General features: G+C 38.2%; 1 protein-coding gene and 1 long non-coding RNA gene across 8 annotated transcripts in view; one reads left to right on the top strand and one right to left on the bottom strand.

Annotated features, from left to right (window-relative positions):
• LRRC4C (leucine rich repeat containing 4C) overlaps positions 1–27,494 on the bottom strand; it is a 515,355-nt gene that overhangs the window by 405,785 nt on the left and 82,076 nt on the right. The gene's annotated exons all lie outside the window — the stretch shown is intronic.
• Positions 140–27,211, top strand: LOC310899751. 2 transcript variants are annotated; one of them, XR_014584624.1, is made up of 4 exons: positions 140–8,537; positions 8,864–11,800; positions 16,470–16,699; positions 20,806–27,211. It is a non-coding gene; the product is annotated as an uncharacterized lncRNA (long non-coding RNA). The 2 variants fall into 2 exon arrangements; XR_014584625.1 differs by having other exon boundaries at positions 144–8,537; positions 11,716–11,800.

Here is a 27,494-nt window from a genome sequence, read left to right as displayed (position 1 = left end):
AAAGTAGTCATTAATAGATAGGATTGTAATAATTATCTTAATTTATTATCACCTTTAATGAAATTATTTTTCTGCCTTAAAATAAAAGATAAATTAAAACATCCTAGAGGTGAATTGTCTCCATTATGGCCAACTGCTCAGAGCAAGAGGTTTAGTAAGTTTCTATAGTATATATTGTGAAGACATATTAGTATAAAACCATTTCTAAAAACTTCAGATCTGACAATGACAAAAAATTAGAATTAGTATGGATATGAGTGAGACACTGGCTAGTTGTGAAGTTTAATCTGAAATTTAAAGATACCTTAACCTCTGTTTTTATTACCTATTTATCATTTAAACCTAGAACTTGGATGTCCTGGGGGCTGCAAGGAGATTAAAAACTCATAGTTCACAGAGAAGAACACTGAAGCCTCTGGGGTAGCAGATCCTGAGCTATGCCGGGTTTCGCAGTGCTTATAGGGCTGCCGGACACCTCAGCCAAGGGGCCCCAGGGCCGGGCCTGCCCGGGGCCAGGGCAGAGGCAGGAGCCAGGATCCCTGCGCATGGCCTAGTGCCGAGGTCTGAGAGCACCCACCCGGGGGACAGTCAGGTCCCAGATCAGAAAAGCTTTCTTCACAAGGAGTGAAGTAAAAATGCATCAGATCAGTGGGTCTCCTCTGTGATTTTATCACAGCTTTGTGATAACCCACTGATAATCTGGGAGCTTAAAAGCCTTGAAAGGCCATACTTGGATTTCCAGGCTAAACAGGCTCCTGGTTCTGTGGCAGAACAGATAATTCCTGTGTTTGGGGTTGAGTACTCCCCCCCAACCCAGAAATACCAAAATCTGGCATGCTCTGGAGTCCGAGTCAGTCCAGGCAGAAAGGCTGTCTGCACCTCCTGACCCTGCGGTTTCCTAGGTGGACAACAAACTCAGACAACTCTCCTGTCACAAGTTCATCAAAATCCTTGTAATGCTACACAACATGAATACAGAATCCACAGCTTTTTTTTCCTTACTAAAAACCTTCACAACAGAAAATTCTTACACAATTCAATAGCCAACCCTAACAAAAACAGGCATTCAGAAAACATCAACACACAGATGAAAACGGGAAACAAATTCCTGATTAATCTCAATAGGTCCTAAACTTAATAAAGCCTCACACTGTGGTGGGAAAAGCCTGGAACAGAAGGAATTTGGACTGAGTACCTTTTGAGGAGAAGCAGAAGGACTCGTCTGGTTTCTGTCACAGCCTCAGAAACAAAGAGGGGGCAGCAATCCTGAGGGCTGGCAGAGGGGTTTGGAAGCACCCCAGGCCTACACCACAGGGACCAAGGAGCTACGGGATCGAGTCAAGAAGCAAAACCCATCCCCACAACCTGTACAGAAGCTACTAAGCAAAAAGCTGAAGTAATTTTAAGAAACAGAAAAGGTCCAAGATCCAAGAAGGTGCTTTGGAGTTTGGAAGACACAAAGGGATTCTACTATGAAAATACTAAATTATCTTAGTCCTTGCACTTGGATAAAGGAAATACAAGAGAAGAGACTAAATATCTAAGATGCTGTGCCACCTGGGAATGTCAGCCAGGACTGTCCTTCACGTTTAAATTTTAACCTTCCTGCATCATGCCTCACTGACTGCCCACACCTTCTGTGCTTAAAATCAGCCTGGAGAAACAATTTAACATCAGTATCTACAACAATAAGATCCAGATTAAAATTCAGATAATAATTTAATCCAAACAGATTTTTTCTTTACACAGCTGTTCAATATTATATAATTAAGACTGTCCTCTTTCCCTGTTTTCCTGTGACAAGTATCTGCAAGTCAGGGTTCCAGGCAGAAATGTGTGGGTTTTCATGCAGGATTCATCACTATAGTAACCGAGCACAAATCATCAAGTGTGAGAGTTTTTCCTGTTTCCCTCTTTTTTTTTCTCCTTTTTTTTCCTCCCCTTTAAACTGACAGTGAAGTGGGGCACAGAGATGATAGTTGAGATTCTCAGAAGCTTCTACAGAATCCCAGTGACATTTGGGTGTATAACCCCTCCAGAATCCATCAAAAATCCCCACGTAAATAGAATCACATCAAATGTCTCTGCAATATTTTAAACACATGACTATGATAAGAATAAACGCTGTTCCTAAAATTTCTCCAACAGGAAGCATGGGGGGATGAAAGGTTGTACTCACAGGTTTTCTAGCTTCATGTTTCAGATTAAAACTTGGATGATTTTGAGATAAGTCATAAAACATATCAAGGACCATCAGTCACTGGTTAAACAGATTACATAAAGCCTGAGCCCAACAATTTGAATAAAAGCCAGGGATAAATATTGCCTGTCCTTTGTAATCATTTTGAGAAAACATTTTAAGCAAAAGAGTAGATTTTTTTTTTCCTGACAAGAAATATTTCTAAATGTGATGGTCCTCAAAACATATGCATAACTAAGCCCCTGAAATCAGCATCCAGGAAAAGGTGTTAATTGAAAGACCATATGAATATGTATATATATACACACATATATGGATGTATATAAATTTGTAAAAGATTAATGAGGGCCTCAGGCTGCCCTGTGATGAGCTGAAAGACATTGCTTAGTTTGTCTTATAATGATGACAAAACACTTATTTAATGTTTCTATTTATTCCTCAATCTGCAGTGTTATTTGGATTCTATTGTTCTTCAAACAACTATGAACATAGAAATCCAATAAAATTATTGTGGAATCTACAATATAATGAACAGCTCTCTGCTCATGTAATTGCTAATCTTCCTAAGAACATGCATAGCACTGAGGCAACGGAGCAGGTATCAGAAGCGTGCTGCAATCGGACAGAGATTTCTCACTGTGGTGCGCAGCTCTGACGGTGCAGTTTGACATAACACGGTCCGAGAACTGAATGACCAAAATAATGCAGAGCAAACAAGTTCCCTGAGTCTGATTCATTCAAATCAATTTTAAAACGGAAAATAGTGTAGATGAAATGAGTGTGTGGTAATCACAACTCAGTCAACATTTGTCAGCTAATACGATACAAACACTGGCGCAGAGAAACAGCATTTTAACAATCATAACAGTAAGTTCCATCATGAACCAAAATGAAATTGAACATGCTCATACAGTCATTAAACACAAAGGTTTCAAATGCAAACATCAGAGAAATTGGTTAATCTCATTATTCAGTTTCCACCCTTTACTCAGAACGTCTACTCCTGTGAGTTTATCAGAACGGAAAAAATGTAATAGCGTAGGAAAGCATACATTTATTTGAGGAAGCAAGTAAAAACGAACATGATGACTGGGTCAGTAGAAACAATCAGAATTTGAGGCGGAGCTGTTCAGGTTCGTGTTACCTAGTCCAGTCCTTCACCAAGCAACAAAATATTTTAAGAATCTCATGACCACTGGCTCATCTATAATGATACTACTTTGCCAGATCTGCTTGCTTCAAGCAAACATCTATCCACATACTGAAAAAATCATTTTAAGTGACACCAGATCTTGCTTACAGGACTGAAGTCTCAGCTGAGATGACAAGACACAGTAACGATAGGACATACGCAGATCTAATGAAGATTCACTATGGCAGCAAAGCTACAGTGCTGCTTGTTCACAGCCTACAGATTTGCATTTAATGAATTGCTATAGAAATGTAGAAATGGTGTCAGTCTCCTGCACTCAACTCAAGTACTTTTCTCCTCTCTCAGTTCTCATGAATTTTTATAAACGGTATAAAATATTTCCTAACATGAAAGCCAGCAACAAAAACTGTTATACCGAAATGCTATTTATTTTCTGTTTCATCTTGTGAATTATAAAGTAAATGAGGAAAACAAGGCAAAATGCACTGTTATTGATTAAAGAAACCTGAGAATGGAGAGAGCCCTCAGTCTAGTCTGACTTCCTGTCTGTCACCAATCTGCCTTATACCATGCTCATTAATTTGCATTTGATGACAATTTAACTTGTATTTGGCTAATGAATATTTTCTTGAAGGGATAATAAATGACATCAAAAGATGAGGAAATACACCTTCCATGACAGTTTATTCCAGCAGTTCATCATGTTAAGAAGTACCCATTTCTAATTTAAATTTGGCCAGCCTCAGCTTTCTAGGATAATTATCTCCTTTTATCTCCTTAAGAAAGGAGAAAGCAGTTGCTCCTTTTCTCAACAAGACTAGAAAGCCCTACAGTATTTTGTAACATTTATTACAAGCAAGTAGTTTAGTGTTAGTTCCTCTCCTCCTAACAAAAATTTCCAACAGTGATCATACTGATGCTACTAACCAGAAAGAGACAAACAATTAAAAAATGAAATGATGAAAAGAATGAAGTAAAGACTGAAAATACACACGCACACAAAAAAAAAAAAAAAGGAAAAACTTGCTTCTCTAGTTGGCCAAGATGAAAGATTAGCAACAGAAAAAAGAAGTTCTTCCTTCCAGGAAGCCAATACATGAAAAGTATTCCATGTATTGACTCTTCCATGAGCCAATACTGGAAAAAAAAAATCTATATAGGTTACATGAGATGAGCAAGACCCTAAAACTTCCCTTTAGAAGAGTACTTGGAAAGGAAAAAGTTAGCAGTGCCTGGGTAGGAAGTTTCAGCCGATATGAGGACATGAAGACAAAATAACCCCTCCCTAGGAAGAAAACCATATACTTGCTGAAATGGTTTGGGAAGAACTGCTGAAAAAATAAAGAATTGAGAGCCTGCAGCCTGTTCCCCAAAGACAGCAATTGACTAAGATGGCATTGGCTAATTAAAATGGATTCTCTTTTTTATACATAGAGGAGATACAGGAAGAGTAGATTGGGGTATAAGACTAATGGGGCAGAATAGCAATAGCTATGAAACAACTGTAAGGCTGAATTATCACCCCAAGGATCAACCCATAAGGATGCAGAGTTGTGTCACACTAAAAAAAATAAAAATGTCTTCTGCGTTCAGCCATAGGATTTTACTATCTCCAGCATTTTTGGAATTAAAAACAAACAAAAGGCTTATTTTCTCTAGTAGCATCTTGGGAAAACAAACTTTACTCAGCATCAGGATATATAATAAGAAGAAATTCATGAAAACACTGACTCCATTAACAGCTAAACTGTCCCTGTAAATAAGCCAATTGCACTAGAGAATTTCTTTCTAAAATATGGAAAATGTCAGAATAGCATCTTCCCCCCTTCTCCCCCCCCAGTGAAGAGAGGAGCTACCTAATGAGGATAGACCTAATTCACATCCACCGTGGCAGCTGTCTTACAAGCAGATTCACTGACTCTCAATAACGTTTTTCAAACTAGTTTCCGTAGCAACTGCCACCTCATACGCCTGTTCCCAAAGCACAAAACATCTAATAAAATAATAATAATAGCGACAATAACAACAATACTATCTACTTGCACAATGTTTATCAGAGGAGTAGGCTAGATTTCTGCTGGGAAACAAGGTTGATTCTTACAGTGGGAGATCAATCTATTGCAAACACATTATAATGTATTTTTTATTATTTATTTTGTTTTGTGAGATGGAAAACACAAGCATGCAGCCCTCTAGAAAATTAAATCAGAGTGAACTGTCCTTTCAATTCAAACCATTTGCAGCCACAGTAGTAATGAATTTCAGGAAGGAAAGCAGAGAAACGTATAAAAGAGAAAAAGGAAACACAACAAGAACAATCAAATAAGCTATAAGTTTCACTTGTTGGTCAGGCTGTGCCCATTAGGAATTGATTTAGGCAGTCCTCCTGACAGGTGTTGAAAGAACTGAGAAAACCTGTTAACTTTTCAAGTAAATGATGCCCACTATCAAGATCACTGACATCTATTCTTTCTTTGGCAGCAGTGATAAAGGAGTGCAGTATTTCCTGGCTCTTAGAAAATTCCAGGAGAGTTGTAAAAACAGATTCTTCTGCTACAACTACTTCAACAGAGCATATGATTTTAACCAAGTAGTACATTTGCTATAAAGCCTCGCAGAAACACCACTGTACAATACCATAATGGTACCTTACACTGCTATCACCTCTTCTTATTCCCTCATGGATTATGCATGGCCCTTATATCCTTCATTATGATTGTAAAACTGCTGAAAGTCTGCGCAAGTCTTCTCTCACAGTAGACAGATTAAAAACAGATTCACAGATGTCTTAAAACAAGCTTAAAGGGGAGATATTATTGAGTTATTCCAAATAGAATGTGATATTGAATTACTCAGTTTATTTACTCAGTTTAATTACTCAGGAATTACTATTTAATACTTGAATATTGATTATTGATGTAAAATAAATATTCTCTGGTACAGCTTCAAGATGGTATGCACAACTACAGGACTAATAATGAGAACGGGCTACTTTTATAGAGAAATTTGAAATTACATAATTCAGGAAACAACCTCCCTCCTCTTCCACCCACTTTTTAATACAACCTAGCATAATACATTGTATTCAAGTATTTGATGACAAATGTATTTCATCTTGAAGTTGCAGGCTCAGAAACATTTAGGGTCATCAAAGACCCTAACCTGCTACAAATAAAAAGCAGAAAAGTTACAAGGATTCTTGAATGTGTAAGGCAGGACCATTAAGTGTGGAAGAAATCTTTGTAATACTTTCTGTTGGTGTTGTAACCAGTGCTGCTGGCATTCAATCCTCCAGAAAATAAATAAATAAATTAAATGAATAAATAAAAATTCATCAAGTAGACCAACCACCAACAAATTTTGTGGTGACTGAAGAACAAGTCTTATAATGCAATGCTAGAGACCATCTGATACAAAAATAAGTTGAAAAGTGGTTTTAAATCTTTGTGTACAGATGTATGCATGAAAAACACACATTCATAAGGAAGTTTTCTGTTCTTACTAGCAAAACATAACTTCGAAAAAATAAGTCTTGAAACAAAACAATTTCCTGGAACTAAGGGAATTAACACTGAAATGGTTGAAGCAGTGAAAGGACAGACTCCATCATTTACTGTCCTTGGAACCCAGGGACATAACAATCACCCTGCCAATCTGGGAACAATCTTGTTGATTTTGATATATGAGAATGCCTGGACAGAGCAGTCTCTTCCATGCCTGTGATTAGTGAACCTATTCATTTTCTTAACTGCCTTTATAATTCTTTGCATCGTCCTGGTTACACTCACAATACTACAGGTAATCATCATTAATATTTCCACAGTTGGAGACTTGTGTGTATATCCATGTGGGATGCAGCTCTGATCACACAGAGGAGCTGTTCAGTTACATCTCAAAAAATAAGTTAATCATCAGATTTGGTAAGAATACACCAACAGGGAAACTTTTTCCTTTATCTCAGTTTGGAACATGACCATCAGTTAACCAACACACCACAACAGCAAAGCCTTGCATAACAATGATACCAAGCTCTTGCTTGGTCTCTGCTCATCTCACGCAATAGATTTTGTTTCACTATAGTACAATAGCCCTCAGGAAAATAAAGCTATTGACTTCTCCATATGACTATCTGCACAGAATTTAATAGCCTATAACATAAAGTAAGATGAAATGGCCAACTAATCCCTTCCTGATTTAAACTACATAACTCCTGTGAAACACCACACTGTTAAAATAATGCAGTGCATGGGATGGAAGCCCTAAACTACTAGCTTCCCACACACTTCTGAACACACAGCTCAGGCAAGACTAAAGATAAAATATAGCATTGCAAATTCTTGAGGAAAATTTAGCTTCTTAATCACATGTGGAGAAGACTTCTAGAAAACTGAAAGCAGCAGTGAAGGGAGCAGGGGAGAGGGGTGAAACCCAAGGGAGCTGTGGGACAAGCTGAGGACAGCACCCCTCTCTGTGACCCCTGCACACTGTATTTGAGTTTAAAGGCTGTCTGTTAAAATATTCAGAGATCAAATTTGCATGTGCAGCCAAGGAAGCAACAATAAACAAGCTCCAAAGTAATCCTGCTCCTTAAGAAAGCGTGAGCATGTCTGAAGCAGCACGCTTTGGCTGACAAGCAGCATCAGCATGATGCTCCCTTTTAGTACACAGCTGCATTTTGTTTCTGGAGAATTCACTATCAGGTTCCAACACTCAGTGCCACCCCAGGAGGCTAAATCTAGGTGACATCTGTGGCACAACCACTTTTGCAGAGCAGTATATACTGTGCTGAGGTTCCGCATATCCTATGCCTTCCCCATTGTTAACAGTATGCACACATTTACAGACTCCCAACGTATATGGGTTGCACTTAAACATATGCTTTTGTTGGTAACGAGGCTTCCCATGATGTTGCAGACTCAGTCTCGCTGAGACCGTGTTCCCAATGTTAAGTTTATGCAAGCTTGACACTGGGAGCCACACAGTCTGCTACTCTTTTTTTTCTCCCTAGTCTTCCTCCCTCCAATTACAGTGAGGGAAGGAAAAGAACAAGGGAAAGAAATGACAAGGCACAGGTTGGTTAAGTGGTGACTTGCCAAACCTTCTCCTGTCACTGTACAGGAGCACCAGCAGTGTCTGGATACTTGTCTGTTTTGCCTCTACCACTGCTTTGTTACAAAACCACAGGTAAGTCGCTTACATCCCCGTACTTTTGTTGTATCATCTGCAAAACTCAATATTAATGCTTATATTAATGTTAATATTAAATGCTAATATTTAAATTCATGCTAGTATTAATGTTTGTGTTGAAGATATTAACATTTTTGTATAAAGCATTTGCAGATATACTGTAAAGACAATTATTAAAGCACAATTAAACTTTTCTCTAACATAGAACCAGTTTGTGACAAGTAACAATACATCCCCTTATCTCCTTGTGCATGAACAGCTCATTTTCTTAATAAGAAAAACTCCAGTCTTTTTTTTTTTTTTTTTTTTTTTTTTTTTTACAGTTCTTAAACAATAAGACACTGGAAATCTAACAGGCAGCAATACCACTGGATTGCATTTTAATACTAAAACAGTAAATGGTTCCAAGATCACTGTTACTACTTCTTGAATAGATGAATTATCCTCGCTGTTCCATCAGCTATGGCAGAAGTATATTGCTTTGTTGTTTCTTTTTTGTTTGTTTTGTTTTTTAAAGGAAGATAGAAAAAGATTTTCTTATGCAGATGACGTGACAACCTGCATTTTATTTTACACCCACTGCAGAAGGAAACCCAAACAAGAGGGGAGCCTGGCAGCAGCTCTGTGCGCCATTTCAGTGGCAGCAGACGCATGGCTGCTCCGCACGGTTCCGGACCTGAGCGGCAGACGTGATGCTAACCCAACCAAACCACGCACACACCCCAGCTAGCCGCGGCGCTCAGCCTGGCACACTGCCTAACCGTGTGCCAGGCTGACTCCTGGCAGGAGACAGTGCTCTCGCTCTGGCTCAGTGGGCTGCAAGGGCATCGCTGCCACAGAGCGAGACAGGGGGAGGAGGAGGAGGAGGAGGAAGAGCAGAATTCCAGCTGCACTTGCTCACATAAGAGCTCCCTGTTCAGCAGCCTTGGAAACAGCCACAGCACCAAGTTCAGAGGAAGCCTGCACGGTGCCAAGTTGGCACCTGCTGGGGCTGAGAGGAAGCTGCTGGGGAAAAAATCTAGAAAGAAAAAAGTGGTGCAAAGAGTCACTAGACAGAAGAAAGTTAAGTATCTAAAATATGTATGGAAAATGGTGGTTAAGAACTGCTTTTGCCCTAAGACTGGTGTGGCCGGACATCCTAAGTTGAAATAGCTGAGAAAACGCAGCTGCAGGTATTGGTCTTGCTGAAGGACAGAAAGCAGGCAGAGCGCAGTTTGGTGGATGGCTACACAAGGCAGATGGGAGGTTAAACTAATCACGGGAAGCAGTGCCAGAGATGCAGAACATGGTGTTCACCATCGCATAAAGGAGACATTTCACTGGCAGCTTTATCTTCGGGATAGGTATAAAGCAGAAATAAAAATCTTCCTATTTATTGGAAAGTTCAGCATTTAAGATGTCTTCCCTAGTGCCCTAGACCAATTCAAGCACTGTAATCAGGTGTCTTCTGCTCCTGCAGTCTCAGGCAGCTCATATTATAAGAACTTTATCACAAGCTGGATTGTTTTTTTTGTTTGTTTATTTTTACACATGGTAGTAGCCAAAAGCAGGCTTGATATTTATAATCACAAAAATTAAATGTGTATGAGCAATATAGCACTCAGGTACCTGCATACTCGCAGAAATCTAAGTGTTTGACAACTACTGTGTCTCAGCCAGCACGACTATTTGGAGATTTTGCTAATTTCAGCTGCAGGTTTCCCTAGCACTAATCCCAACCTTGAACCAGAAGAAAAACTTCAAACCTTCGACTAGCAGAACCACAAAATCCTATTTTCAAAATACACCCCAGTGGTCATTTTATTCTGTTCCACAAGATGTTTTCTCAATTATTTCACTGGATTTTACTAAATATTCTTTCTCCTTAGAGGCTTATATCTGCTTATTGCTACTATGAACAAAAGTGCTAATATATATTAATGTAAAAAATAAACTTGGCAATAGATTTTTTTCTCCTGAGGAATTAATGATGTGAATCCTGATATTATTTGTTTTGAGATGATATAACAACAGATACTGTCTCTGCAAAAGAGATGGTTATGGTGACTGTAAGCTTACTAATGCTCCTAAAAGATTGGCACCTGCCACTGAAGATAAAGAACAACTGATTTTAGCTGGAGGTGGTGGAGGTGACAATGTTTAGCATGCCTGTTAGCTAGTAGAGAGAATCTAGCTAGAAGAACACTTCATGTATTCCACTTAAAATGTTACCCTGAGTATAAAGAAGAGTCCTTCGTAGTACTCCTTTATTTCCAGTGACCCATCTGGGGGCAGGGTGATGAGGGACAGATGTGCTGAGCTGCTGTTTTTTCTTTGTTGTTGTTGTTGTTGTTTGTTTGTGGAAGAAAAAAAAATCTTTGATGTTAAAAAAAATATTTAGCCTGGAACAAAATATTGGTTGGGGGTTGCATGAGTAGCCTTTATTATCATTATTATTTGCAATTAAATAAACTTATCAGAAAAAAAAACTTTAAAACAAGAAAACAAGGTCTTAGAGTTGAAACAGAGGTATTTGATTTGTGTTTGAGTGAAACAGTGAATTCATTTTCATCAGATTTGATACGTTTTCCCCAACATTAAAAGCCGTTAGATTCCAGACTTACTCTGGAAGGTATAGTCTGTCCTAGCTGGAGTGAGAACTCTGCATCATTACATTGGTTACAGCCTGTTAAGCCTATAGTCTGCAGACATCTTTGGACAGTACATGTGATAAGCAGCAGCAAAAAGGAGAAAGATTTAGGTAAGGTTTGCATTATATAAGCTCAGGCTGTGATATTAGTTGTAATTTTAGAAATCGCAATATTTCTATGTTTAGGATTTACGGGCAAAAGATGGCAATATAACGTCAGACTAATTTGAAAAAAACTCAGAAATACATGGGAAAAAAAATATGCAGTTATCTCTGGTTTGAAAATAACAGCTGCTAAGCAGTTGGAAGACATAACATAGAAGTTAAGGGAAATAAAAAATGGTAACATTAAATTTAAGAAAATAATTCAAAATTTTATGACAATATATTCAGTAAACACTATTAAGTAAATACCAGTTTACTTAAACCAATCTGTTACATCAAATATTTTCAATTAAAATGTTTGGTAATTAACGCTCCTTCCATAGCACATATGCAACAATTTGATACAAGTAACTGAAACGCGGATTGTATTGATCTCAACAGAGCACTCACTTCGAAGACACATTTCTACTCAACATGAATGAGGAGGCTATAACCAGCACCCCACAGGAAGGGCTTATCCTCTAAGGTACTGGTGGTTTTGAAGTTTCTCTCCCTCCAGTATTTTGCCCTGCAGCTGGGATAACTTATAGGAAAAACTTAAGGAAAATTAATACATTTCTTTGGAAAGCTATAGTTGCCAAACCATATTTATAATCAAATTATGTTTCAGAAAACTTGATCAAAGTTTCCTCTAGTAAATTTAGGCTTAACCAATTCTAAAATTAAAAAAAAAAAAAGTCGTCTGTATATTTAGGAAACTGACATTTCTGTACCCTACACGGGTTTTGTTCTCACCTCCAAAGCAATCCTGTAATTTCATAGCAACTGTGTAAACTGCTACTTTGAAAAGTAGAAAAGGGAGAAAAGGTCCCTTAGTTTTGTAGAAAGAAGCAAAGTAGGAAGGAGGGGATGCTCCCTTTATTCAGGATCCCAGAATTGCTTTGTAAGAAATGCACAACTCAAATTACTTGCATTTGGAGGTCATTTTCAAGCTGGATGCCATGTGTAAGCACAATGAAACTCACAGATTGTTCATGAAAATCTTCTATTACTTTTGACTATAAAAAAGCCAAAATTAATATATCCACTAAGTTAAACCTGACGTGGTTTAAAATGCAAGCCAATCTGTTTTCAATTCTGCAATTATTCATTCCTCCAATTTTATTAAACCAAGAGACAGAACAAACTTAAAATGCATTAACTTAGTTAAACAAAGCCTGATTTTATGATGCAAATGTCAGTCTTCACAGTTCAGCAAGTTCTTTTAGATGTTATACAACTTGTCTACATTACTCCAGCTGACAGATTTTTTTTTCCTTTATAGTTCTTTTTCTTTTTGGTATGTATCAGGGTCCCTGCTTCTGGCACCACCCACAGCTGTGCTGATCCAAACATCATCTGAAGTTACACACATTTGCTTCAGAAGCAGCTCCCACACTGCAAGCAGACACATGGCAAACACCATGCTCTGAGCTGCTCCCAGGAGACGTCCTGAGCAGCCCCCATGGAGAACGTCTCACTGCACAGAAACCACGGGCAGAGGCACGCATGGCATGCAACCGGTGCCCACTTGAGTCATTGTTTACCAACTGCTCTTTGCATTTGTCTCTTGTCTGGGAACCAAGCATTATACCCTCTTCCTTTCTGCATTAGAAAAGAAAAAAATTCGTGTGTAGATTAACTTGCTTTATTTTTCACTGGCTCGAAACGAGCAAGTTAATGAATTAGTCAATGTTAGGAAAAAAAAGTCTTTTTAAATTACTAGGAGGATATATATAAACAATGAATAAATTAATTATTCAGAGCCAGTGAGTCATCTAAATCAAACACTATTTTAGAGACACTGTCACAGGAAGGAAGAGTCATAAAAACTTCAGGCAGACTAAACAACTCCAGGTATTGGTAGGGAAAATGAAAAAAACGTGCCATTAAAATTCTGAAGATCCCCATGTGACTGTTTAAAGTAACTCCTAATAACTGAGTAAGAAATGCTTCTGGTCTCAATCACACCAGAGCATTTTGACCCTTGCAACATACAGAGACACCTCATTCAGCATCAGAGTTCAACGAATATCATTAATTTTTCTAATGAAAAGACAGATATGGGGACTTAGCTTTGCTGTAACACAAGTCATAAAAGAGGAGAATATAGTAAGCATGGATAGTACGAAGCATGACTCAATGCCTTAGCTATGCTGTTGCCAAGCACAGGTAAGCAGTAGATGGACTATTATAAATCACTCTGCACAAAAACAATTTCCTTTAAAAAAAGACAGTTCATGAAAATCCACAGATCTCTGATGCCATCTTGGAGAGTTATCAAGAAGTATGATTAATTATCAGTCAAACAAGCTGCAAGTAAAGTAACACCTTTCTTGTGTTCAAACTAAGCATTGAAATGTGAGGTAAATGACTGATACATCAAAAGCAGATGTGAAATAGAAAATATTTTCAACAGACATACACAAGCAATATGAGGATGGAGAGGTCTCCAGCACTGTGCTGCTGGGGAGCGATTCTCTTTTTCCTCCCACTCCAGTCAGCCACAAGCCTACCTTGTCTTGCCTGCTTTAATGTCCTCATAAACAACTGTGTAAATTATAAAGTACTGGTAAAATATAAAAATCATCAGTATAAAATAACGACAAGAATAAGCTGTGTATGACCACTGCACATGCATAGCTTTTCCACCAGAAATTGAATAGAAAAATGCAAAAAATTATTTTAGTAGAATTCAGAAACTATTTTAGAGATCAAAATGTTCAGATTGCAATACACTCCTTGTCTGCTTATTCATCTTGATTTTGCAGGCTTGGAAAATTATCTGTAACTATCCCCCTCCTCAATACTCTGGAGCAGAGCTACCCGTCACTATAAGCAATTAAAGATGGAGCACAGATAGAGAATAATTTTATTATGATGGAGAGTAAGTATTAAATACTTTCTATAATAGCATTATTAAATGAGCTTACAAGTATTTTAACCTGAGTGTTGAAAGAAAATAAAAATCACTTGACTACCGAGAAAGCACTATCAAACTTCCATTGCTTCCTCCCATTTTGAAAGGCTGTTTCTTGTATGCAGAGAGCACAGTGCTACCATCAACACCTATCTTTAGACAATCCACTATGAAGCAGTGAGCACAGGGAACACAGATGCCAGCACCGAGCACGGCGTGCAGTGACGCACGAGGAGAGGGGAACTGGCCATAGGCTGCACCTGCGCAGCAGCCGTCGCATGGGGGATCCCCACCAGCAGTAACCCGTTAGAGCTGCCACTGCCAATTACACCTGCTTTGCATAAGGGTGCAGACTCAAACCGGTTAACCAAATTCTTCTCCTGGGTGAAATTAATCCTAGTTTTACCAAGCCTTTACATCTCAAACACTCGGTGTGGCAGCATTTCTACATCTAAACAATTGCTTCAAACCCATTCTTTCTTTTTCTAACTTAAAGCCATTCAACCACTCAAAGAACCAAAATGCTACATTTAAGCTTAAAGTTCCTCGCTTCAAAACATCATCTAGGATTTCCAAATTATAACACGTAGTTATTACTTTGGAAGATACATTAAAAAGCTCACGAAAATTATGCAACATCAGCATAGCACCAGGACTACTTGTTACCAGTTTCTGTTTTCACAGGGTATTAATGCTCTAAGCAACTGAAAAACAAGCAGGTGAGACATCATAATTGCTATTGTTTGAGAAAATCCAGCATTTCAAATTACATTTTCATTTTCTATCAGGATTACCATTTAGCTATCATTTAGGTGGGACATTTAAAAAAGATGCCAGAAATGCCAAGGCAAAGATCTTTGGATCAAAATAAAGAATTTATCATTCCCATCACCTGTTTCAGTCCATTTTTTTTAGAATATCCTGAGTTGAAAAGAACCCACAAGGATCACGGAGTCCAACTCTTGGCTCTGCACAGGACCACTCAAAAATCAGACCACATGTTTGAGAGCATTGTCCAAGTGCTTATTGGACAACAGGCTCGGTGCTGTGACCACGTCCCTGGGAAGCCTGTCCCAGTGCCCGACCACCCTCTAGGTGCAGACCCTTTCCCTAACCCCCAGCCTGACCCTCCCCTGTCCCAGCCCCATGCCGTTCCCTCGGGTCCTGTCGCTGTCCCCAGAGAGCAGAGCTCAGCGCCTGCCCCTCCGCTCCCCTCGTGAGGGAGCTGCCGGCCGCCATGAGGCCTCCCCTCAGCCTGCTCTGCTCTGGGCTGAACAAACCAAGGGACCTCAGCTGCTCCTCATATGTCTTGCCTTCATAGTCCTACTTTGGACACTTTCTATTAATAGTTTTACATTCTTGTCATGTAGTGCCCAAAACTGCACACAGTACTCAAGATAAGGCTGCACCAGCACAGAGCAGAGGACAATCAATTCCCTCAACCAGCTCGCCATGCTGTGCCTGATGCCCCCCAGAATATAGTCAGCCCTTTTGGCTGCCAGGGCACACTGGTGATTCGCACTCAGTTTGCCGTTGACCAGAATCCCCAGATCCCTAACCCTTTCTGCGGGGCTGCTCTCCAGCCTCTCGTCCCCCAGTCTGTGCATATAGCCACAGTTGCCCCATCCCAGGTGCAGAATCTGCCACTTGCTTTTGTTAAATTTCATGGGGTTGGCAATTGCCCAGCCCTCTAACCTGTAAAACTATCTCTGCAAGTCCTCTCTGCCCTCCACAGAGTCCAAAGCTCCTCCCGATTTAATGTCATCCACAAACTTAGTATACCTTCAAGTCCTGTGCCCAAGTTATTTATGAAAACACTGAAGAGAACTGGCCCTAAAATGAAGCCCTGCAGTACCTGAGTGGTGACCAGCCGCCAGCCTGATGTAACCCTATTTACTATAAACCTTTGAACCCAGTACATTTCAGACTGTATGGAGTCTGCCCAAGTTGCTGCTGTGTCCCATGATCTATTGCCCTGTGCTGGCCAGCCTGCATTTGAGCTGCATCTCCCATAAAATGACAAAGCTGTTCATCCAGAGGTTAAACTGGTGTACGCAGTTCTGGATGTAGTCCAGCCAGAGAGTCTAGTCCATGCACATATTCCTCTAAGGCATAGTAGCAGTTTAGAGGAAACATAGCAGTGAGCTGACCAAGCTAATTCAATTCAATTAAATTTGAATGTTATGTTTCAAGTCTACTGTACCCATAATGTTTTGTTTTGTTTTGTTTTTTTCAGAGGAGGAGGAGAGGAGGCAATAAAGTTTACTATGCTTTTGTAACAAGGAAATTAAGCAAAATTATCTATTGACATATCCATGCAGAAAAGCTAATAAGCAAGTCAACATCTTCACTTAGTATTTGGGAAGCCATGGAAGTTGGAACAGGAATTCTATGAAGGAAACCATGCTAAGCATCTGATATTCAAGTCTACTGAGATCAAAGCTGGATCCATATTGAAACACACAGGTTAGTCAAAACATGCATGAAGAGGCTCACAGAGACAAGTGTGAAAAAATGAATGGCATGCAGTCTTAGATCCGTTCTTGAATAACGTTCAATTTAGGTAAAATTACTTTAAAAAAATCCAAATTTATGTTACCTCTAGTGCCAAAAAATAGTCCAAAAACTTTGGCAGCACTTCACATTGTGCATACAGCTGAGTATTTGTTGGAAGAATATTGGTGGATAGCAGCTCAAATTGAAACCCTCAGTAGCATCACTGGGAAGTGTTTTATATTCAACACAGAAAAGTTGATATGTGATATTTAAATGCCAAGCTATCTTAATGTTCTATATGTTAATGATCTATAATGTTGCCAGTCTTGAGTTTTTTAACCCATAGTCTTTAACTTTTCTAAACGACTAAGTAGATAAAACAACATAAACATCATTTTTGCCATGAAAGCAACAGAATAAAATTATGTGTTTAGAATTTAATCCCTCAGCTATCTAGTAGCTACAAATCTCAAAGTGCAGAATAATGTTACTCTAGTGTTACTCTACTATGAAAGGATTAGGATAAAAAATAAAATGTTGGAGTGAAACAAAAACTAGACTGTTACTGAAGATAGCCCTGCTACTAAGCAGCCTGATATGCCTAGTCTTCCCGCCGTCATGGCTAACTGAAACTACTGCTTTTCTTACACTGACGATTAAATAACAAATACAGCATTATAACAGGGTAAGATAATGTAGAAGCCCATAGTGAATTACTTTTCAGAAAAGTAGTAGTTACTCCTACACGGAGTTCACATAACATACTAGAAATAGAAATGTACATATAGTTCACTTAATGTTCATAAACACAACAGTACGAGAAATACAAAGCTGATCAAGATAGCTCATGACAGTTCCAATACTTCCCATGTTTCCCCATGCAGATTTTACTCTAGATATCCACTCAGACCTAACAGACCCTGCAGAGTAATTTCAAGATTTGCACAGAAAAGCACACTGCAATTCTGAAGAAATTTCAACATATTTCCTCTGAGATGTGTCCCCATGTGTACTCCAGCAGCCATTTTCTGCTTTGATTGCTTTTTACCCCATTATCTTACCATACAGTACTACTCTTTAGGTTCCCTTTCTAATCTGTTCACTAATGAACCGTCCTGGCTTCCCATATCACAAGAAGTGAGGTCAGCCAGTTCTCCTTGTGCCACTACCTAATGCGTGCTAAACAACAACTTTGGCTGCAACAGAAAATCTCTAATTGCTATTGAGTTTGTAAACAAATTTGTTACAGACAAAATCTAAGCTTCTGTGAGCTCATTTGCTGTATATTCCCAGCTCCTCCTGATATACTGCTTCTTTCCTTTAGTGGTATCTTTCATAAACAAAGTGTTATATTCACATATATACCAGAGATAGAGGTCAACTGGAACATAGTTCTATCATCAATATCATTTCTCTAGCCTATGCTTTGGATATGTGGCAATGATTCACTGCTTTATCTCATAGAAAACACAAAAGGGACAACAGAGATATTTCTTAAAGAAGACTATCTCCCAAGAAAGCTCATGCACAAGTGAAAAGTGAGTGTTTGGAAGAAAGCAATCTGACAGCCACTTAACTCTCTGTAACAAACAGGCCAGTGCACTTAAGACACTGCTATGAAAGTCTTTGTGACATTAATATGGAAGGTTTTTTTAAATACACACCAAAAAGAGATCTAGCTGCTGTTTACCTGAAAATTTATCAGAAGTACTTACTGGTAGCAAGCTATTTTGTTTAAAACATCCCAAGTAGCTCATTTAAAAGTAACTGCCATGATACACAAGATATTCTGAGTTAGTGTCTACCCATGAAGGTAATGATACAGACAAGAAGCCAGTTTTGTAAAAAGGATGGTTTATAGTTGATAAAGACAATCATAAGAGATCTGCCCTGAACAGTACAACCTATTTTGGAAGACGTGCCAGACAGTATGATGTAACAGCAGTACCATGGTTCAGGTGAATTTGTGAAGAGGATGATAAAGGAAGAAGGAAGAGACTGCACTCGGGAGCTTTTATTTTATTTATTTTTAAAGCAGCAGAAAAAAAAAGGCACAGGACAAGAACAAGAACGTACATTTGCAGTAGGGGTAAGCATCTCAGCAGTAGGCCAACTAGTTAAAATTCTTGGGGCACAAACCCTAAAGGAGAAGAGTGATCTGAATTTGTTTAGCCAGGCTAAAGGAAACCAAAAAGGCAATGTAATACCTGCCTACAGCTACTTGAATGAGAGTTAGAAAAGACGGCTGAGACACTTCTCTCCATAGCATGTGATGCTACAATAAAAACCTGTCATCACAGCTCACAGCTTGGACAGTTCAGGGAAAAGCAATCCCAGGAGGAAAGTAGGACAGTGTGGGGACAGCTGCTGCAATCTCCATCCTTGGAATTGCTCCGCACAGCAATAGTTTTGACTTGAATTAGATTTTGAGAGCTCCATTTTAACCCAAATGACGTTAAAGGAAGAGAGGGAATGGCAGAAAGCAAATGGTGTAACATATATACACACCTGTCTTAGAATCACTGAATCATTTAGGTTGGAAAGGACCTTCAAGATCAAATCCAACCATCTATGATTAATACCATTATGTGTATACACATACATACATATATATATACACACACCTAAAATGCATTGGTATTAAGATAAATGTGAAATTATAAAGACATTATTTCCACAGGTAGGTAAGATACACCAGTGACTTGATGTGACAATTTGTAGAAAGATTTGGGATATGTCTGGTTAATATATACTTAGTCTTCAGTATAATTGAGAAATTCTTAAGATTAATAAATAGTGGTCTTGAACTAGTGTCCAGTTTTAGTACTTGATTTACTGATATCGGAGAGAAACAAGTAATTTTAAAAACCTTTCTTGATTTTCTGCTTCACTGGGTGTATAAAACTACATCATTCTCCCACCCCTATTTTTAAAAATACCTTTTTTTAAATGACACTATGATCTCAGTCTAAAGCAGAACTACCAAAGAAAATCTACAGCATTAATTGAAAGAAAGCTATGGAATATTATTGCAAACATCCTCATGCTCATCAATAGCAGGAAAGGAATGATGGAAATGAAGTAAAAAAAAATAAATTACAGTGAAAGTATTCTAATTTAAAAGGACACCGTGAAATATTTTATAGTAATAAGTATATAACATCCATATTGACCTTAGTTGATTTCATTGGGTTTAATGACCCATTAGGCACAGTTAATAGCCCAGAGCTTTGCTCTAAGCAATCAGACAAAAGTGCATTAATAGACAGAAGCATTCTGTCGTTTAGCATTCAGAACTAATTTTTGTTCAGAACTTATTCACCGCTAACTTTCTGAAGTTTTTTCAGCTGAAGTTTATTCAGAAAATTCAGCTTTCTTTGCTAAGTATCCTTCATGAGATACATCAGTTGCAAAATACAGGCCAACTGGATAGAACTCTGGAAGACCGCTAAAATTAAATTATTTATTTTGCAAAAACACTTCAAAACTTTTCAAACAGAGTACCTTTATCTTGGCAGCCATTATGATGTATAAGAACAACAACTGAAAAAAAAATACTATTAGTGACTAGCTCAAATCAAAATAATTCCTAGATGCAGTTTTCAGAAAAATAAGCATCAGCTACCTGGAGCTCAGTTCTGTGCCTGACTGTAACCCTTAGCCCACAGCTCAGCTCTCCAAAGCCTGTTTAGTACATTAAATGTGTGTGACCTTGGGTCACTTTTGATGAGAAAGTTATTTCAAGATGTGAGGAAGTTCAAGAGCTAAGACCATGAAACATTAAAAAATTAAGGGAAAGAAGTGTAGTTTTTGATACAATGATCCTTATCACCTCAAAATATTAAAAATACTGACATTAAAAATTTAAGAATGTAAAATAGAAATGGAAGACAATGGAAGATTGGCTTGTTTCAAGGAAAAATAAATGCTGGCTTCCTCACTTCACTGAGAAGTGCTGGCAGCAGCACTAATCAGCTGCTCCACCATGGTCTAAAAGCATAATGATGTTACTTACTTACTGTTCATATTAGCCAATATATATTTGCTGATATTATATATATCCTGTACCTTTACAGGTGGTAAAAAGCCTGAATCCAAAGAGGAGCTATTCCACAAGCATAAGGACATTTTAAAGGCCACATGGGTGCATCCATATGAGCTGAAATTACATCACTGGTTGCCATGCACAGGATGACATGAATGCCCAACACAGTAAAAAACAGCTTTACAAAACTACTCTGTTCGATCTCCTCAATGATTGTGGTAAGAAAAAGAAATAAATATTATAGCAGAAAAAAATATTTAAACAGAATTATTTAATATTTACAACAGCTAAATACTTAAGTCCTTGAGTTTAAAGCAAGATGGTTCTCACTGTACAATTTTTAATTTAAAACATGAATTACAAGATTTGAGCATTTGACCTCTTGAAGATGGCTGACATTTCCTCACTCTCAATATCCATACAACAAATGAAGGCCTCAATACCTGGTACATATACACAAAAATAATTTAAAAAAAGCTATCATACGGACTGAAATTCAAATACAGTTCAAGCATGAAAACTAGTAAGGACTTCGCAGGATTGGCTTTATACTTGGAAACATTAGTATCTAATTCCATATGTATCTACTAATTCACATTTCATGCATAGTATTTAGATGGATTTGGTTCAAAGAAAAAAGAGAGGTGATGGTAAGGAGGCTTGGGGCTCTGCTTGACTGCTCCAGGTCTCTGCATGTTTTCAGGCAGCAGCCAAGAACAAGTTTTTCAGAAAGGTTTCAAAAGCTCCAGGGATTTAAACCTTATCACAAGCAAACTGCCTCCTCGGTCACATCTTTCCAGCCTTTTTGAACTAGGCCACTGAGAAAAAGTCAACACAGAATATCCAACATATCTGAGATGACTATGTTATAATGATTGCCCTGTAAAACAATGAAATTGTCACTTTTGTACTTTTTCATCTAACCCAAGATACCCATTTCTCAGGCACCCCAAACCAGTCTTCAATGCCAAACATTAGTAACTACAATTACCTCTGCATAGACAACAATACTAGTTTAATGTACTTGAAAACTCCCAAGTTCAGGCTTACTCTTCATGGAGTAACAGCAATTACAGTTCTCTCCTTTCTGTCTGTTTACATAGTGACATACAGACATTTTATTGGTATTGTTACTTACCATTACACTTCAATGGTTCTTTCATATAATAAAAAGATTGCTATAGACTCTCCAATCCACACATCTAAGAATAGTTCAGGAATATCTATTAGACTCGAAAATACAAATAACTAAAATCACTCAGTCGTTACTGCATTCAACAGGTGAATGCATGATACAACAAATGGATCTAACGGAACACTTTATGAGCATACAACAAAGTCAACATTCACTGAGTGCTTATGGTTTTTTGAGAACATGCTGAGAACAGTTAAGTATAGTTCTTTAAATACATACAGTCAGTACAGCTGCTGCTTCTCAGCTGTGGTAATCACAGACAACAACTTTTTGAAAGATTTTCAAAACCAAAAATTCTTTGTATTCTGCTTGTTTAATGTAATGCCAGCATTCTCAATTTGCAGAGACTAATTTTGTCTTTGACTCCTCTTAGCAAAAGCATGCCTAATAGACAGGAGGGAGAAAAAATGAAAAGTGTCTGGCTGCTGGTAATGGAAGGGTTTTGCATGTAAGCTGACTTGCTCTTTAGAGACCCTTGGACTGATTAACCAAGTAGCAAATTGCTAAGTAGGAGTCCAGGTACTGTGTCCTTGAAATTATATGTAGCAAACCATTCATCTGTGGAAATTAAAGGCTAGGGATAATGGTTATATCTAGAAAATGGGAGAAACTAAAGTCCCCAAAAGTACTTCTTAATGTACTAGAAGTATATTTGATGAATACAGCCAGTAAAAGCAGAGAAAATCTGTTTTCTTCTGTTAGACATAGGCAAATACTTGCCTAACAAATATGAAACTTGTTATCCTGTGAGTCTGAAATGAACACTATTACATGTCTGTTAAAGAATTTTCTATAAACATAAGCACGTATTCATCCCAGAATATTAAACCTGTAAAAGCAACCGGAGATGGAAAAATAAAATGCAGGATATGAGGAATAGACAGGCATTCTGAAATGGCAGGACATCCTGCAGAGTCACTACAATGGCGTAGTTCTGCTTGTGCTATCACAACTCTTAAGCAAAGCGTCTCTTAATGGAAGACTGTGAAGTTATTTGCAGATTTACAGGTTCAGCTCATGCTTCTTCATGCAAAGTTATCTACATATTACAAAATGTTATGTTAAGAGAAAAGTTGATTAGAACCTGTCTTTAAAATTCAATGTCATTAAGACTGTATTTAATGACTAATGCTAGAGAGTTAAAATGAAGTTTTTAAAAAAAAAAGTAATACCTGGGACAGTGGGTCTTTACCAAGGGTTTAACCAACTTATGAAAACTTCCGCTTGTTGCTGAAAACAGGAATGTTTTCCTTTCATTAAAATTGAAAATTTACACGTTTGGCATTGGGGGGTGTCTTTTGTCCTTGAAACATAGGAGTAAAGGAATACATCAACTAAGAACGAATCTCATTGTCAGCTCAAACTAATCACTTCTGACCATAGCAGTAACAACCTATATTCAGTAACCCAGTAAACAGAGCAAAGCATCAGCTCTGAACACTAAATTGCAAAAAAATAAAAATAAAATTGACAACAGGAATTTGAGAGCATAAATGAGCATTTATTCTTCAAAAGGAAGAGACAGAAAAGTTATTTCCGTGCAACACAAAACTGAGGTGAGACATGACACGGAGTGTTGCATGCAGACTCCACAAGGAAAGAGAGCAAAGAAGGGGTGATGTTGCATGCCCATGGCCCTGCCCAGCCATCCCAGGCCACTGGATCTGATCCTAACTCACAACTACAAGCCTGGCCTGGGGGAGCCCCCACAGGTCCCAGCCTCAACCATGAACTTTCCAGAAGTAAGAACACCTATCCAGGAAAACATTTTCCGGAAAGATCAAATCACAGTGCCAGACTGATACTGAGACACACTGAACTCAAAGCACCAGAAAACTCACAGCTAACTCACAGCTAACTCTTGCATTAAGGATGTTGAACAATTTCCTCCAACCTTAAACTTAAAAACACGCTTTTTGGATAAGGTTTCCTCAAGTAGAGATGGGTTTTGGGGCATGATTTTACTCAAGTTATTCTAACCAAACATTCTCAAAATGCTAGGTGCATTCATCACCTATCACTCAGCTAAAAAACAAATAGAAAAAAATAGCAGTCCATTAGTCTTAAGTAGCTTGTGAGGATGTTTCTGTTTCACATGAATAAATTTAATTAGCACTGGGGGTGGCAGAGCTCCATTACAAAGGATGAAGGAGGAGAGTAAAATTATCCAACTGCAATAAGAACTATATCCTTGAAACAGTACTCTAAGTTTGTATTAAAAAAAAAAAACAGACATATGGTCTGAGGCGCTCATTCTAAAAATGGGTAAAGCCATGGAGACTGTAAGTCAACCTGTGTAATCGTAACCTACACAAAGTCTGGAGCCAACTGTAGTACTCAGCAGATATCTCAGGAATACTGTGCTGCTTGTTACTTCTTTAAATTTCAATGTGCTATTGGAAGTTGAGAGCATTTATAGAGAAATAAAAATGGCCTTTTTGGCATGATGCTCTGCATTTTATATCAGTATGAAAAGTCATTGTCTTTTCTACTTGCTTTTTTACTAAGCAGCTGTGTTCACTGCAGAAACATTAACCAACTATATTCTATCGAAAAAGGCAAAAAAAATCTGCCTACAATAGGTACTGCTTACACTTGCATTGACACCATGTGTGGCACCCTTTATTCCTCCCATGAAACGATTTCATACAGGCTAGCTATAACTGCTTTACATTGTTAGCGATTCTAATTATAGATATAAAACTTAGTTCTCTATCATAGGCCACAAGGAAAGAGAGCTCCGTTTCTCTGAAATTTCAGCCAGAACAGCTCTGGAGTTTTTAAACCAGACGTAACACAGGTCTAAACTTGCTCTCAAAAGCCACAAAATGCACTTTGTGCTTACTTGCGCATAAAAGCCAGCCTAGAGGTACATTGACACTCATCTCATATTGTGCCATAAGAATGTTCAATTCAAATGTGCTCAGAAAAGCTGCAGTATCTTTTAAGAGTAAAAGATGACTATAAGGCTTGAGCAATCAGTGCATTCATATGCATTGTTTACATTACATAAAAAAAATAAATACGAGGAAAGTGGGCCTACTGCCCCCAGTCCTACTGAGAAAATCCTTGGCAAGTGAAGGAACAGAAGCTATTTAAATGAGCATGAAAAACCCCTACAGGAATTTAACCATAAAAGGCTTTAAAAGGAATGATCAATTGGCTACTGCAAGGAACATAGCAGAGCACATTATCATAAGACAACCACTAACGAGGTAACATTCTTTATTTATACTTTCTCTCTTGAATAAAGAGTAGTTTGCTTTTTATACACACATACATGCATATGCTCAAAACTATATAGATACATGTATGTATTTACAAACAAAATGCAACAAATTTGGCCAAAGACCCATACATATTAAAGAACACCCCAAATGCCATAAATTCAGTTCTATTTTCAACCTTGAAATTATGTCTAATGTACATTTCTTGACTGGTACATGAAAACTAAGTTTGAGCTTCCTGAATTCACACTATTGAAATAACCAACATATGTTTGATCAGAATTGAGTTTGTGATTAAGCCTTTCTCCTTTCCCCCAGTAAACGTGCTTACACTCAAGCAAAAATAAATAAAGTCTTAAGCAAAACAAAAAGCCCCGCAACATTAGTCATTACTAAGTTAATTATTCTAGCTAGTTCCAGAAGGCATCTCTAACATTTGCTGGTGCATGAATTTCCAATACTGTCTGAGCGCTGCTGGCACTAGCTCCACTCAAATTGTCATTCTTAAATAATTTTAACAGATGGGTCAGCCCATGAGTCTAAGATTCCAGGACACCCAAGAAATGCTTGCTGTGAAGGCTACTTAGTTTATAGGGCCTTAGTCGTACTTATCTCAAGCACGACAGAGTTATTCCAGTTAATGAATTCAAACAGCGAAAGCTACCAAGACAGTAACAACTATAAGATCTCATTAAATTTACTCACTCAGTCTTAACAGACATAATTTCACAGATCCAAGGTTTGATAGTTTCAGAGATTACGTGACAGTGATTTTGTTTACTTGGCTATCTTGAGAAACTAGTTTTCCTTGTCTCTGAAAACTGAGTAGTGATAGCACACAGCCAGCAGCGTTTTGCTCTACCTGATGCAGTTATCTCTAGCAGTGACTGCAAGCAGTTGCCCAGAAAAAAAAAAGTAATAAAAAAATTAATGCATGCATCTCATTTCCAGGCAATACTTTCCAAAGTTTCAACTAGTTTCAGCTGGCACAGTTCCTGAAATGAATGTGATAGCAATATATCAAGCAGATGTCATTGAACTATGTTCTATGAACTCATCCAGTCTACTACTGATTTTTTTTTTCTTAAGCTCAGGAACAAGCTTACACACACAAAAAAAAATCATCATCCATAACAATCTTCGGTAGGGAGTTCTACAAGTTTTTCATCTACTGCATAAATACATCTGCGTTTTGTTCTGAAACGGGAAACTGCTAGGTTTCCAGTACTACCTAAACATTGTAGAGGAAAAGAACTATCGAATTGAGATAGGCTCTCACCACAGTATTTTCGTAGACCACTATGATAGTCCTCCCCAGCATTAACCACCTCTTAGAAAGAGTAAAATAGTTCCAGCTTGCTTAGTCACACCCTGTACAGAACTTGATCCATACCTCTCATCGTTGCCATCCTACTCTCCTCTTCTACAGCATTCATGTTCTTCAGAAGCTCAGAAGCACACAGTATTCAGATATGCAGGCACACAATAAATTACAGAAAAATACAGTGATATCCTGAAATTCTACATTATTCTACATTAATTTCTTCATCTTTCTTCGGCAAACCTAAATATTTTCATGGTATTGCAGTAACCTCAAGACCTCCCACCGGAGCAGTCATAGTCAGCTCAGAGCCCGTCATTTTCAGTACTGAAGCTGTGAGTTGCAAAAACTCCAACTTTACATTCGTGACCAATCTCCACCTGCCATTGATTCCCCCGGAGCTGTCACATACATCCATAGCTCTTCTCTACCAACCCACCTCCTCCATTATCCTGCATAACTACAGCTCTATCAGAAAACTTTGTCACATCACTGCTCATCCCCTCTCCAAGGGTCTTTTATGAATGACAGCACAACCGCCACAGTGCAGCTCCTGGAACACCCCATCAGCACAGCTGCTGGCTTTCTTCCACTGAAGTCCCCTGTAAAATATTTGAGATTGAGTCCCTAGAAAACATGGTATCCAAACCATGCCACTTCATCATTTTTGCAGTGAAAGTTTCTTCCTCTTCTTTTCTGGGAAGAAGAAGGGGAAAGGATACAATTGAAAAGCAGAAATGAAAGTAGGAACCCATCATTCAGATTTTATTTTTTCTTACAAACCAGATAACTGACTAGAGACAAAGGAGACCAATAACATAATTTTGCAGCAAGCTTATAGAGTGTTTTCCTTGGAACAGAAATGCAGATAGTGGTAACTGACCTGATCCAAGTCACTTTTCAGATTCTCAGAAATGCCTCCTTTCATGAAAGTCAGGAGAGCTTTTCTTTTAACTATTTTCAGTCTTGGAAGACAG

This window comes from Anser anser, assembly GCF_964211835.1.
Source record: "Anser anser genome assembly, chromosome: 5".
NCBI classification, from domain to species: domain Eukaryota; kingdom Metazoa; phylum Chordata; class Aves; order Anseriformes; family Anatidae; genus Anser; species Anser anser.
The sequence above is the reverse complement of the archived record's forward strand: the minus strand, read 5'-3'. Positions and strand labels throughout refer to the sequence as shown.